Source organism: Xiphophorus couchianus, chromosome 14 (genome assembly GCF_001444195.1).
Source record: "Xiphophorus couchianus chromosome 14, X_couchianus-1.0, whole genome shotgun sequence".
Classification (NCBI taxonomy): Eukaryota; Metazoa; Chordata; class Actinopteri; order Cyprinodontiformes; family Poeciliidae; genus Xiphophorus; species Xiphophorus couchianus.
In genome coordinates, this window is record NC_040241.1 from 4,632,382 (window position 1) to 4,645,820 (window position 13,439).

Here is a 13,439-nt window from a genome sequence, read left to right on the forward strand (position 1 = left end):
GTCCTTCTTCAAGTCCTTCGGCGAATCCTTCTGCGAGTCCTTCTTCGGTGCGTCCTTCTTCAAGTCCTTCGGCGAGTCCTTCGGCGAGTCCTTCTTCAAGTCCTTCGGCGCGTCCTTCTTCAAGTCCTTCGGCGAATCCTTCTGCGAGTCGTTCTTCGGCGCGTCCTTCTTCCAGTCCTTCGGCGAATCCTTCTGCGAGTCCTTCTTCGGCGCGTCCTTCTTCAAGTCCTTCGGCGCATCCTTCTTCAAGTCCTTCGGCGCGTCCTTCTTCAAGTCCTTCGGCGAATCCTTCTTCAAGTCCTTCGGCGAGTCCTTCTTCAAGTCCTTCAGCGAATCCTTCGGCGAGTCCTTCTTCGGCGAGTCCTTCTTCAAGTCCTTCGGCGAGTCCTTCGGCGAGTCCTTCTTCAAGCCTTCGGCGAATCCTTCTGCGAGTCCTTCTTCGGTGCGTCCTTCTTCAAGTCCTTCGGCGAGTCCTTCAAGTCCTTCGGCGAGTCCTTCTTCAAGTCCTTCGGTGCGTCCTTCTTCAAGTCCTTCGGCGAGTCCTTCTTCAAGTCCTTCGGCGAGTCCTTCTTCGGCGAGTCCTTCTTCAAGTCCTTCGGCGCGTCCTTCTTCAAGTCCTTCGGCGAACCCTTCTGCGAGTCCTTCTTCGGCGCGTCCTTCTTCAAGTCCTTCGGCGAGTCCTTCGGCGAGTCCTTCTTCAAGTCCTTCGGCGAATCCTTCTGCGAGTCCTTCTTCGGTGCGTCCTTCTTCAAGTCCTTCGGCGAGTCCTTCTTCAAGTCCTTCGGCGCGTCCTTCTTCAAGTCCGTCGGCGCGTCCTTCTTCAAGTCCTTCGGCGCATCCTTCTTCAAGTCCTTCGGCGAATCCTTCTGCGAGTCCTTCTTCAAGTCGTTCGGCGAATCCTTCTGCGAGTCCTTCGGCACGTCCTTCTTCAAGTCCTTCGGCGAATCCTTCTTCGGCGAGTCCTTCTTCAAGTCCTTCGGCGAGTCCTTCGGCGAGTCCTTCAGCAGTCCTTCTTCAAGTCCTTCGGCGAGTCCTAAGGCGAGTACTTCTTCAAGTCCTTCGGCGAGTCCTTCTTCAAGTCCGTCGGCGAATCCTTCTGCGAGTCCTTCTTCGGCGCGTCCTTCTTCAAGTCCTTCGGCGAGTCCTTCTTCAAGTCCTTCGGCGAGTCCTTCGGCGAGTCTTCTTCAAGTCCTTCGGCGAATCCTTCTGCGAGTCCTTCTTCGGCGCGTCCTTCTTCAAGTCCTTCGGCGAGTCCTTCTTCAAGTCCTTCGGCGAGTCCTTCTTCAAGTCCTTTGGCGAGTCCTTCGGCGAGTCCTTCTTCAAGTCCTTCAGCGAATCCTTGTGCGAGTCCTTCTTCGGCGCGTCCTTCTTCAAGTCCTTCGGCGATTCCTTCTTCAAGTCCTTCGGCGAGTCCTTCGGCGAGTCCTTCGGCGAGTCCTTCTTCGGCGAGTCCTTCTTCAAGTCCTTCGGCGAGTCCTTCTTCAAGTCCTTCGGCGAGTCCTTCTGCGAGTCCTTCTTCGGCGCGTCCTTCTTCAAGTCCTTCGCGAGTCCTTCGGCGGTCCTTCTTCAAGTCCTTCGGCGAATCCTTCTGCGAGTCCTTCTTCGGTGCGTCCTTCTTCAAGTCCTTCGGCGAGTCCTTCGGCGAGTCCTTCTTCAAGTCCTTCGGCGCGTCCTTCTTCAAGTCCTTCGGCGAATCCTTCTGCGAGTCGTTCTTCGGCGCGTCCTTCTTCCAGTCCTTCGGCGAATCCTTCTGCGAGTCCTTCTTCGGCGCGTCCTTCTTCAAGTCCTTCGGCGCATCCTTCTTCAAGTCCTTCGGCGCGTCCTTCTTCAAGTCCTTCGGCGAATCCTTCTTCAAGTCCTTCGGCGCGTCCTTCTTAAAGTCCTTCGGCGAATCCTTCGGCGAGTCCTTCGGCGAGTCCTTCGGCGAATCCTTCGGCGAGTCCTTCTTCGGCGAGTCCTTCTTCAAGTCCTTCGGCGAGTCCTTCGGCGAGTCCTTCTTCAAGTCCTTCGGCGAGTCCTTCTTCAAGTCCTTCAGCGAATCCTTCGGCGAGTCCTTCTTCGGCGAGTCCTTCTTCAAGTCCTTCGGCGAGTCCTTCGGCGAGTCCTTCTTCAAGTCCTTCGGCGAATCCTTCTGCGAGTCCTTCTTCGGTGCGTCCTTCTTCAAGTCCTTCGGCGAGTCCTTCTTCAAGTCCTTCGGCGAGTCCTTCTTCAAGTCCTTCGGTGCGTCCTTCTTCAAGTCCTTCGGCGAGTCCTTCTTCAAGTCCTTCGGCGAGTCCTTCTTCGGCGAGTCCTTCTTCAAGTCCTTCGGCGCGTCCTTCTTCAAGTCCTTCGGCGAATCCTTCTGCGAGTCCTTCTTCGGCGCGTCCTTCAAGTCCTTCGGCGAGTCCTTCTTCAAGTCCTTCGGCGAGTCCTTCTTCAAGTCCTTCGGCGCGTCCTTCTTAAAGTCCTTCGGCGAGTCCTTCTTCAAGTCCTTCGGCGAGTCCTTCTTCAAGTCCTTCGGCGCGTCCTTCTTCAAGTCCGTCGGCGCGTCCTTCTTCAAGTCCTTCGGCGCATCCTTCTTCAAGTCCTTCGGCGAATCCTTCTGCGAGTCCTTCTTCAAGTCGTTCGGCGAATCCTTCTGCGAGTCCTTCGGCACGTCCTTCTTCAAGTCCTTCGGCGAATCCTTCTTCGGCGAGTCCTTCTTCAAGTCCTTCGGCGAGTCCTTCGGCGAGTCCTTCAGCGAGTCCTTCTTCAAGTCCTTCGGCGAGTCCTAAGGCGAGTACTTCTTCAAGTCCTTCGGCGAGTCCTTCTTCAAGTCCGTCGGCGAATCCTTCTGCGAGTCCTTCTTCGGCGCGTCCTTCTTCAAGTCCTTCGGCGAGTCCTTCTTCAAGTCCTTCGGCGAGTCCTTCGGCGAGTCCTTCTTCAAGTCCTTCGGCGAATCCTTCTGCGAGTCCTTCTTCGGCGCGTCCTTCTTCAAGTCCTTCGGCGAGTCCTTCGGCGAGTCCTTCTTCAAGTCCTTCGGCGCGTCCTTCTTCAAGACCTTCGGCGAATCCTTCGGCGAGTCCTTCGGCGAGTCCTTCTTCAAGTCCTTCGGCGAGTCCTTCTTCAAGTCCTTCAGCGAATCCTTCGGCGAGTCCTTCTTCGGCGAGTCCTTCTTCAAGTCCTTCGGCGAGTCCTTCGGCGAGTCCTTCTTCAAGTCCTTCGGCGCGTCCTTCTTCAAGTCCTTCGGCGAATCCTTTGGCGAGTCCTTCTTCGGCGCGTCCTTCTTCAAGTCCTTCGGCGAGTCCTTCGGCGAGTCCTTCGGCGAGTCCTTCGGCGAGTCCTTCTTCAAGTCCTTCGGCGAATCCTTCGGCGAGTCCTTCTACAAGTCCTTCGGCGAGTCCTTCTTCGGCGAGTCCTTCTTCAAGTCCTTCGGCGAGTCCTTCGGCGAGTCCTTCTTCAAGTCCTTCGGCGAATCCTTCTGCGAGTCCTTCTTCGGCGCGTCCTTCTTCAAGTCCTTCGGCGAGTCCTTCTTCAAGTCCTTCGACGAGTCCTTCTTCAAGTCCTTCGGCGCGTCCTTCTTCAAGTCCTTCGGCGAGTCCTTCGGCGAGTCCTTCTTCGGCGAGTCCTTCTTCAAGTCCTTCGGCGAGTCCTTCGGCGAGTCCTTCTTCAAGTCCTTCGGCGCGTCCTTCTTCAAGTCCTTCGGCGAGTCCTTCGGCGAGTCCTTCTTCAAGTCCTTCGGCGCGTCCTTCTTCAAGTCCTTCTACAAGTCCTTCGGCGAGTCCTTCTTCGGCGAGTCCTTCTTCAAGTCCTTCGGCGAGTCCTTCGGCGAGTCCTTCTTCAAGTCCTTCGGCGAATCCTTCTGCGAGTCCTTCTTCGGCGCGTCCTTCTTCAAGTCCTTCGGCGAGTCCTTCTTCAAGTCCTTCGACGAGTCCTTCAGTTCAAGTCCTTCGGCGCGTCCTTTCAAGTCCTTCGGCGAGTCCTTCGGCGAGTCCTTCTTCAAGTCCTTCGGCGAATCCTTCTGCGAGTCCTTCTTCAAGTCCTTCGGCGAGTCCTTCTTCAAGTCCTTCGGCGAATCCTTCTGCGAGTCCTTCTTCAAGTCCTTCGGCGAGTCCTTCTTCAAGTCCTTCGGCGAATCCTTCTGCGAGTCCTTCTTCGGCGCGTCCTTCTTCAAGTCCTTCGGCGAGTTCCTTCAAGTCCTTTGGCGAGTCCTTCGGCGAGTCCTTCTTCAAGTCCTTCAGCGAATCCTTGTGCGAGTCCTTCTTCGGCGCGTCCTTCTTCAAGTCCTTCGGCGATTCCTTCTTCAAGTCCTTCGGCGAGTCCTTCTTCGGCGAGTCCTTCTTCAAGTCCTTCGGCGAGTCCTTCTTCAAGTCCTTCGGCGAATCCTTCTGCGAGTCCTTCTTCGGCGCGTCCTTCTTCAAGTCCTTCGGCGAGTCCTTCTTCAAGTCCTTCGACGAGTCCTTCTTCAAGTCCTTCGGCGCGTCCTTCTTCAAGTCCTTCGGCGAGTCCTTCGGCGAGTCCTTCTTCAAGTCCTTCGGCGAATCCTTCTGCGAGTCCTTCTTCAGTCCTTCGGCGAGTCCTTCTCAAGTCCTTCGGCGAATCCTTCTGCGAGTCCTTCTTCAAGTCCTTCGGCGAGTCCTTCGGCGAGTCCTTCTTCAAGTCCTTCGGCGAATCCTTCTGCGAGTCCTTCTTCGGCGCGTCCTTCTTCAAGTCCTTCGGCGAGTCCTTTCAAGTCCTTTGGCGAGTCCTTCGGCGAGTCCTTCTTCAAGTCCTTCAGCGAATCCTTGTGCGAGTCCTTCTTCGGCGCGTCCTTCTTCAAGTCCTTCGGCGATTCCTTCTTCAAGTCCTTCGGCGAGTCCTTCTTCGGCGAGTCCTTCTTCAAGTCCTTGGAGAGTCCTTCTTCAAGTCCTTCGGCGAATCCTTCTGCGAGTCCTTCTTCGGCGCGTCCTTCTTCAAGTCCTTCGGCGAGTCCTTCGGCGAGTCCTTCTTCAAGTCCTTGGCGAATCCTTCTGCGAGTCCTTCTTCGGTGCGTCCTTCTCAAGTCCTTCGGCGAGTCCTTCGGCGAGTCCTTCTTCAAGTCTCGGCGCGTCCTTCTTCAAGTCCTTCGGCGAATCCTTCTGCGAGTCGTTCTTCGGCGCGTCCTTCTTCCAGTCCTTCGGCGAATCCTTCTGCGAGTCCTTCTTCGGCGCGTCCTTCTTCAAGTCCTTCGGCGCATCTTCTTCAAGTCCTTCGGCGCGTCCTTCTTCCAAGTCCTTCGGCGAATCCTTCTTCAAGTCCTTCGGCGCGTCCTTCTTAAAGTCCTTCGGCGAATCCTTCGGCGAGTCCTTCGGCGAGTCCTTCGGCGAATCCTTCGGCGAGTCCTTCTTCGGCGAGTCCTTCTTCAAGTCCTTCGGCGAGTCCTTCGGCGAGTCCTTCTTCAAGTCCTTCGGCGAGTCCTTCTTCAAGTCCTTCAGCGAATCCTTCGGCGAGTCCTTCTTCGGCGAGCCTTCTTCAAGTCCTTCGGCGAGTCCTTCGGCGAGTCCTTCTTCGAGTCCTTCGGCGAATCCTTCTGCGAGTCCTTCTTCGGTGCGTCCTTCTTCAAGTCCTTCGGCGAGTCCTTCTTCAAGTCCTTCGGCGCGTCCTTCTTCAAGTCCGTCGGCGCGTCCTTCTTCAAGTCCTTCGGCGCATCCTTCTTCAAGTCCTTCGGCGAATCCTTCTGCGAGTCCTTCTTCAAGTCGTTCGGCGAATCCTTCTGCGAGTCCTTCGGCACGTCCTTCTTCAAGTCCTTCGGCGAATCCTTCTCGGCGAGTCCTTCTTCAAGTCCTTCGGCGAGTCCTTCGGCGAGTCCTTCAGACGAGTCCTTCTTCAAGTCCTTCGGCGAGTCCTAAGGCGAGTACTCTTCAAGTCCTTCGGCGAGTCCTTCTTCAAGTCCGTCGGCGAATCCTTCTGCGAGTCCTTCTTCGGCGCGTCCTTCTTCAAGTCCTCGGCGAGTCCTTCTCAAGTCCTTCGGCGAGTCCTTCGGCGAGTCCTTCTTCAAGTCCTTCGCGAATCCTTCTGCGAGTCCTTCTTCGGCGCGTCCTTCTTCAAGTCCTTCGGCGAGTCCTTCTTCAAGTCCTTCGGCGAGTCCTCTTCAAGTCCTTTGGCGAGTCCTTCGGCGAGTCCTTCTTCAAGTCCTTCAGCGATCTTGTGCGAGTCCTTCTTCGGCGCGTCCTTCTTCAAGTCCTTCGGCGATTCCTTCTTCAAGTCCTTCGGCGAGTCCTTGCGGCGAGTCCTTCGGCGAGTCTTCTTCGGCGAGTCCTTCTTCAAGTCCTTCGGCGAGTCCTTCTCTCAAGTCCTTCGGCGAATCCTTCTGCGAGTCCTTCTTCGGCGCGTCCTTCTTCAAGTCCTTCGGCGAGTCCTTCGGCGAGTCCTTCTCAAGTCCTTCGGCGAATCCTTCTGCGAGTCCTTCTTCGGTGGTCCTTCTTCAAGTCCTTCGGCGAGTCCTTCGGCGAGTCCTTCTTCAAGTCCTTCGGCGCGTCCTTCTTCAAGTCCTCGGCGAATCCTTCTGCGAGTCGTTCTTCGGCGCGTCCTTCTTCCAGTCCTTCGGCGAATCCTTCTGCGAGTCCTTCTTCGGCGCGTCCTTCTTCAAGTCCTTCGGCGCATCCTTCTTCAAGTCCTTCGGCGCGTCCTTCTTCAAGTCCTTCGGCGAATCCTTCTTCAAGACCTTCGGCGAATCCTTCGGCGAGTCCTTCTTCAAGTCCTTCGGCGAGTCCTTCTTCGGCGAGTCCTTCTTCAAGTCCTTCGGCGCGTCCTTCTTCAAGTCCTTCGGCGAATCCTTCTGCGAGTCCTTCTTCGGCGCGTCCTTCTTCAAGTCCTTCGGCGAGTCCTTCGGCGAGTCCTTCTTCAAGTCCTTCGGCGAATCCTTCTGCGAGTCCTTCTTCGGTGCGTCCTTCTTCAAGTCCTTCGGCGAGTCCTTCTTCAAGTCCTTCGGCGCGTCCTTCTTCAAGTCCGTCGGCGCGTCCTTCTTCAAGTCCTTCGGCGCATCCTTCTTCAAGTCCTTCGGCGAGTCCTTCTTCGGCGAGTCCTTCTTCAAGTCCTTCGGCGAGTCCTCCGGCGAGTCCTTCTTCAAGTCCTTCGGCGAATCCTTCTGCGAGTCCTTCTTCGGCGCGTCCTTCTTCAAGTCCTTCGGCGAGTCCTTCTTCAAGTCTTCGACGAGTCCTTCTTCAAGTCCTTCGGCGCGTCCTTCTTCAAGTCCTTCGGCGAGTCCTTCGGCGAGTCCTTCTTCAAGTCCTTCGGCGAATCCTTCTGCGAGTCCTTCTTCGGCGCGTCCTTCTTCAAGTCCTTCGGCGAGTCCTTCGGCGAGTCCTTCTTCAAGTCCTTCGGGCGTCCTTCTTCAAGACCTTCGGCGAATCCTTCGGCGAGTCCTTCGGCGAGTCCTTCTTCAAGTCCTTCGGCGAGTCCTTCGGCGAGTCCTTCTTCAAGTCCTTCGGCGAATCCTTCTGCGAGTCCTTCTTCGGCGCGTCCTTCTTCAAGTCCTTCGGCGAGTCCTTCTTCAAGTCCTTTGGCGAGTCCTTCGGCGAGTCCTTCTTCAAGTCCTTCAGCGAATCCTTGTGCGAGTCCTTCTTCGGCGCGTCCTCTTCAAGTCCTTCGGCGATTCCTTCTTCAAGTCCTTCTCAAGTCCTTCGGCGAATCCTTCTGCGAGTCCTTCTTCGGGCGTCCTTCTTCAAGTCCTTCGGCGAGTCCTCTTTTCAAGTCCTTCGGCGAGCTTCTTCAAGTCCTTCGGCGCGTCTTCTTCAAGTCCTTCGGCGAATCCTTTCTGCGAGTCCTTCTTCGGCGCGTCCTTCTTCAAGTCCTTCGGCGAGTCCTAAGGCGAGTCCTTCTTCAAGTCCTTCGGCGAGTCCTTCTTCAAGTCCTTCGGCGAGTCCTTCTTCAAGTCCTTCAGCGAATCCTTCGGCGAGTCCTTCTTCGGCGAGTCCTTCTTCAAGTCCTTCGGCGAGTCCTTCGGCGAGTCCTTCTTCAAGTCCTTCGGCGAATCCTTCTGCGAGTCCTTCTTCGGTGCGTCCTTCTTCAAGTCCTTCGGCGAGTCCTTCTTCAAGTCCTTCGGCGAGTCCTTCTTCAAGTCCTTCGGTGCGTCCTTCTTCAAGTCCTTCGGCGAGTCCTTCTTCAAGTCCTTCGGCGAGTCCTTCTTCGGCGAGTCCTTCTTCAAGTCCTTCGGCGCGTCCTTCTTCAAGTCCTTCGGCGAATCCTTCTGCGAGTCCTTCTTCGGCGCGTCCTTCTTCAAGTCCTTCGGCGAGTCCTTCGGCGAGTCCTTCTTCAAGTCCTTCGGCGAATCCTTCTGCGAGTCCTTCTTCGGTGCGTCCTTCTTCAAGTCCTTCGGCGAGTCCTTCTTCAAGTCCTTCGGCGCGTCCTTCTTCAAGTCCGTCGGCGCGTCCTTCTTCAAGTCCTTCGGCGCATCCTTCTTCAAGTCCTTCGGCGAGTCCTTCTTCGGCGAGTCCTTCTTCAAGTCCTTCGGCGAGTCCTCCGGCGAGTCCTTCTTCAAGTCCTCGGCGAATCCTTCTGCGAGTCCCTTCTTCGCGGCGTCCTTCTTCAAGTCCTTCGGCGAGTCCTTCTTCAAGTCCTCGCGAGTCCTTCTTCAAGTCCTTCGGCGCGTCCTTCTTCAAGTCCTTCGGCGAGTCCTTCGGCGAGTCCTTCTTCAAGTCCTTCGGCGAATCCTTCTGCGAGTCCTTCTTCGGCGCGTCCTTCTTCAAGTCCTTCGGCGAGTCTTCGGCGAGTCCTTCTTCAAGTCCTTCGGCGCGTCTTCAAGACCTTCGGCGAATCCTTCGGCGAGTCCTTCTTCAAGTCCTTCGGCGAGTCCTTCTTCAAGTCCTTCGGCGAGTCCTTCGGCGAGTCCTTCTTCAAGTCCTTCGGCGAATCCTTCTGCGAGTCCTTCTTCGGCGCGTCCTTCTTCAAGTCCTTCGGCGAGTCCTTCTTCAAGTCTTTGGCGAGTCCTTCGGCGAGTCCTTCTTCAAGTCCTTCAGCGAATCCTTGTGCGAGTCCTTCTTCGGCGCGTCCTTCTTCAAGTCCTTCGGCGATTCCTTCTTCAAGTCCTTTTCAAGTCCTTCGGCGAATCCTTCTGGAGTCCTTCTTCGGTGCGTCCTTCTTCAAGTCCTTCGGCGAGTCCTTCTTCAAGTCCTTCGGCGAGTCCTTCTTCAAGTCCTTCGGCGCGTCCTTCTTCAAGTCCTTCGGCGAATCCTTCTGCGAGTCCTTCTTCGGCGCGTCCTTCTTCAAGTCCTTCGGCGAGTCCTAAGGCGAGTCCTTCTTCAAGTCCTTCGGCGAGTCCTTCTTTCAAGTCCTTCGGCGAGTCCTTCTTCAAGTCCTTCAGCGAATCCTTCGGCGAGTCCTTCTTCGGCGAGTCCTTCTTCAAGTCCTTCGGCGAGTCCTTCGGCGAGTCCTTCGGCGAGTCCTTCTTCAAGTCCTTCAGCGAATCCTTGTGCGAGTCCTTCTTCGGCGCGTCCTTCTTCAAGTCCTTCTGCGAGTCCTTCTCGGCGCGTCCTTCTTCAAGTCCTTCGGCGAGTCCTTCGGCGAGTCCTCTTCAAGTCCTCGGCGAGTCCTTCGGCGAGTCTTCGGCGAGTCCTTCGGCGAGTCCTTCGGCGATCCTTCTGCGAGTCCTTCTGCGAGTCCTTCTTCGGCGCGTCCATTCTTCTCAAGTCCTTCGGCGAGTCCTTCTTCGGCGAGTCTTCTCAAGTCCTTCGGCGCGTCCTTCTTCAAGTCCTTCGGCGAATCCTTCTGCGAGTCCTTCTTCGGTGCGTCCTTCTTCAAGTCCTTCGGCGAGTCCTTCTTCAAGTCCTTCGGCGAGTCCTTCTTCAAGTCCTTCGGCGCGTTCTTCTTCAAGTCCTTCGGCGAATCCTTCTGCGAGTCCTTCTTCGGTCGCGTCCTTCTTCAAGTCCTTCGGCGCAGTCTAAGGCGAGTCCTTCTTCAAGTCCTTCGGCGAGTCCTTCTTCAAGTCCTTCGGCGAGTCCTTCTTCAAGTCCTTCAGCGAATCCTTCGGCGAGTCCTTCTTCGGCGAGTCCTTCTTCAAGTCCTCGGCGAGTCCTTCGGCGAAGTCCTTCGGCGAGTCCTTCTTCAAGTCCTTCAGCGAATCCTTGTGCGAGTCCTTCTTCGGCGCATCCTTCTTCAAGTCCTTCGGCGATTCCTTCTTCGGCGAGTCCTTCTTCAAGTCCTTCGGCGAGTCCTTCTTCAAGTCCTTCGGCGAGTCCTTCTTCAAGTCCTTCGGCGAGTCCTTCTTCGGCGAGTCCTTCTTCAAGTCCTTCGGCGAGTCCTTCTTCAAGTCCTTCGGCGAATCCTTCTGCGAGTCCTTCTTCGGCGCGTCCTTCTTCAAGTCCTTCGGCGAGTCCTTCGGCGAGTCCTTCTTCAAGTCCTTCGGCGAGTCCTTCAGCAAGTCTTCTTCAGTCCTTCGGCGAATCCTTCTGCGAGTCCTTCTTGCGCGTCCTTCTTCAAGTCCTTCGGCAATCCTTCTTCAAGTCCTTCGGCGAATCCTTCTGCGAGTCCTTCTTCGGCGCGTCCTTCTTCAAGTCCTTCGGCGAGTCCTTCGGCGAGTCCTTCTTCAAGTCCTTCGGCGCGTCCTTCTTCAAGACCTTCGGCGAATCCTTCGGCGAGTCCTTCGGCGAGTCCTTCTTCAAGTCCTTCTGCGAGTCCTTCTTCGGCGCGTCCTTCTTCAAGTCCTTCGGCGAGTCCTAAGGCGAGTCCTTCTTCAAGTCCTTCGGCGAGTCCTTCTTCAAGTCCTTCGGCGAGTCCTTCTTCAAGTCCTTCAGCGAATCCTTCGGCGAGTCCTTCTTCGGCGAGTCCTTCTTCAAGTCCTTCGGCGAGTCCTTCGGCGAGTCCTTCGGCGAGTCCTTCTTCAAGTCCTTCGCGAATCCTTGTGCGAGTCCTTCTTCGGCGCGTCCTTCTTCAAGTCCTTCTGCGAGTCCTTCTTCGGCGCGTCCTTCTTCAAGTCCTTCGGCGAGTCCTTCGGCGAGTCCTTCTTCAAGTCCTTCGGCGAGTCCTTCGGCGAGTCCTTCGGCGAGTCCTTCGGCGAGTCCTTCTTCAAGTCCTTCGGCGAATCCTTCTGCGAGTCCTTCTGCGAGTCCTTCTTCGGCGCGTCCTTCTTCAAGTCCTTCGGCGAGTCCTTCTTCGGCGAGTCCTTCTTCAAGTCCTTCGGCGCGTCCTTCTTCAAGTCCTTCGGCGAATCCTTCTGCGAGTCCTTCTTCGGTGCGTCCTTCTTCAAGTCCTTCGGCGAGTCCTTCTTCAAGTCCTTCGGCGAGTCCTTCTTCAAGTCCTTCGGCGCGTTCTTCTTCAAGTCCTTCGGCGAATCCTTCTGCGAGTCCTTCTCGGCCGTCCTTCTTCAAGTCCTTCGGCGAGTCCTTGGCGAGTCCTTCTTCAAGTCCTTCGGCGAGTCCTTCTTCAAGTCCTTCGGCGAGTCCTTCTTCAAGTCCTTCGCGAATCCTTCGCGAGTCCTTCTTCGGCGAGTCCTTCTTCAAGTCCTTCGGCGAGTCCTTCGGCGAGTCCTTCGGCGAGTCCTTCTTCAAGTCCTTCAGCGAATCCTTGCGAGTCCTTCTTCGGCGCATCCTTCTTCAAGTCCTTCGGCGATTCCTTCTCGGCGAGTCCTTCTTCAAGTCCTTCGGCGAGTCCTTCTTCAAGTCCTTCGGCGAGTCCTTCTTCAAGTCCTTCGGCGAGTCCTTCTTCGGCGAGTCCTTCTTCAAGTCCTTCGGCGAGTCCTTCTTCAAGTCCTTCGGAATCCTTCTGCGAGTCCTTCTTCGGCGCGTCCTTCTTCAAGTCCTTCGGCGAGTCCTTCGGCGAGTCCTTCTTCAAGTCCTTCGGCGAGTCCTTCCAAGTCCTTCTCAAGTCCTTCGGCGAATCCTTCGCGAGTCCTTCTTGGCGCGTCCTTCTTCAAGTCCTTCGGCAGTCCTTCTTCAAGTCCTTCGGCGAATCCTTCTGCGAGTCCTTCTTCGGCGCGTCCTTCTTCAAGTCCTTCGGCGAGTCCTTCGGCGAGTCCTTCTTCAAGTCCTTCGGCGCGTCCTTCTTCAAGTCCTTCGGCGAATCCTTCGGCGAGTCCTTCGGCGCGTCCTTCTTCAAGTCCTTCGGCGAGTCCTTCTTCAAGTCCTTCAGCGAATCCTTCGGCAGTCCTTCTTCGGCAGTCCTTCTTCAAGTCCTTCGGCGAGTCCTTCGGCGAGTCCTTCTTCAAGTCCTTCGGCGCGTCCTTCTTCAAGTCCTTCGGCGAATCCTTCGGCGAGTCCTTCTTCGGCGCGTCCTTCTTCAAGTCCTTCGGCGAGTCCTTCGGCGAGTCCTTCTTCAAGTCCTTCGGCGAATCCTTCGGCGAGTCCTTCTTCGGCGAGTCCTTCTTCAAGTCCTTCGGCGAGTCCTTCTTCGGCGAGTCCTTCTTCAAGTCCTTCGGCGAGTCCTTCGGCGAGTCCTTCTTCAAGTCCTTCGGCGAATCCTTCTGCGAGTCCTTCTTCGGCGCGTCCTTCTTCAAGTCCTTCGGCGAGTCCTTCTTCAAGTCCTTCGACGAGTCCTTCTTCAAGTCCTTCGGCGCGTCCTTCTTCAAGTCCTTCGGCGAGTCCTTCGGCGAGTCCTTCTTCAAGTCCTTCGGCGAATCCTTCTGCGAGTCCTTCTTCAAGTCCTTCGGCGAGTCCTTCTTCAAGTCCTTCGGCGAATCCTTCTGCGAGTCCTTCTTCAAGTCCTTCGGCGAGTCCTTCTTCAAGTCCTTCGGCGAATCCTTCTGCGAGTCCTTCTTCGGCGCGTCCTTCTTCAAGTCCTTCGGCGAGTCCTTCTTCAAGTCCTTTGGCGAGTCCTTCGGCGAGTCCTTCTTCAAGTCCTTCGGCGAGTCCTTCGGCGAGTCCTTCTTCAAGTCCTTCGGCGTCCTTCTTCAAGTCCTTCGGCGAATCCTTCGGGAGTCCTTCTTCGGCGCGTCCTTCTTCAAGTCCTTCGGCGAGTCCTTCGGCGAGTCCTTCTTCAAGTCCTTCGGCGAATCCTTCTTCGGCAGTCCTTCTTCGGCGAGTCCTTCTTCAAGTCCTTCGGCGAGTCCTTCTTCGGCGAGTCCTTCTTCAAGTCCTTCGGCGAGTCCTTCGGCGAGTCCTTCTTCGGCGCGTCCTTCTTCAAGTCCTTCGGCGAGTCCTTCTTCAAGTCCTTCGACGAGTCCTCTTCAAGTCCTTCGGCGCGTCCTTCTTCAAGTCCTTCGGCGAGTCCTTCTTCAAGTCCTTCGGCGAATCCTTCTGCGAGTCCTTCTTCAAGTCCTTCGGCGAGTCCTTCTTCAAGTCCTTCGGCGAATCCTTCTGCGAGTCCTTCTTCAAGTCCTTCGGCGAGTCCTTCTTCAAGTCCTTCGGCGAATCCTTCTGCGAGTCCTTCTTCGGCGCGTCCTTCTTCAAGTCCTTCGGCGAGTCCTTCTTCAAGTCCTTCGGCGAATCCTTCGGCGAGTCCTTCTTCGGCGCGTCCTTCTTCAAGTCCTTCGGCGAGTCCTTCGGCGAGTCCTTCGGCGAGTCCTTCTTCAAGTCCTTCGGCGAATCCTTCGG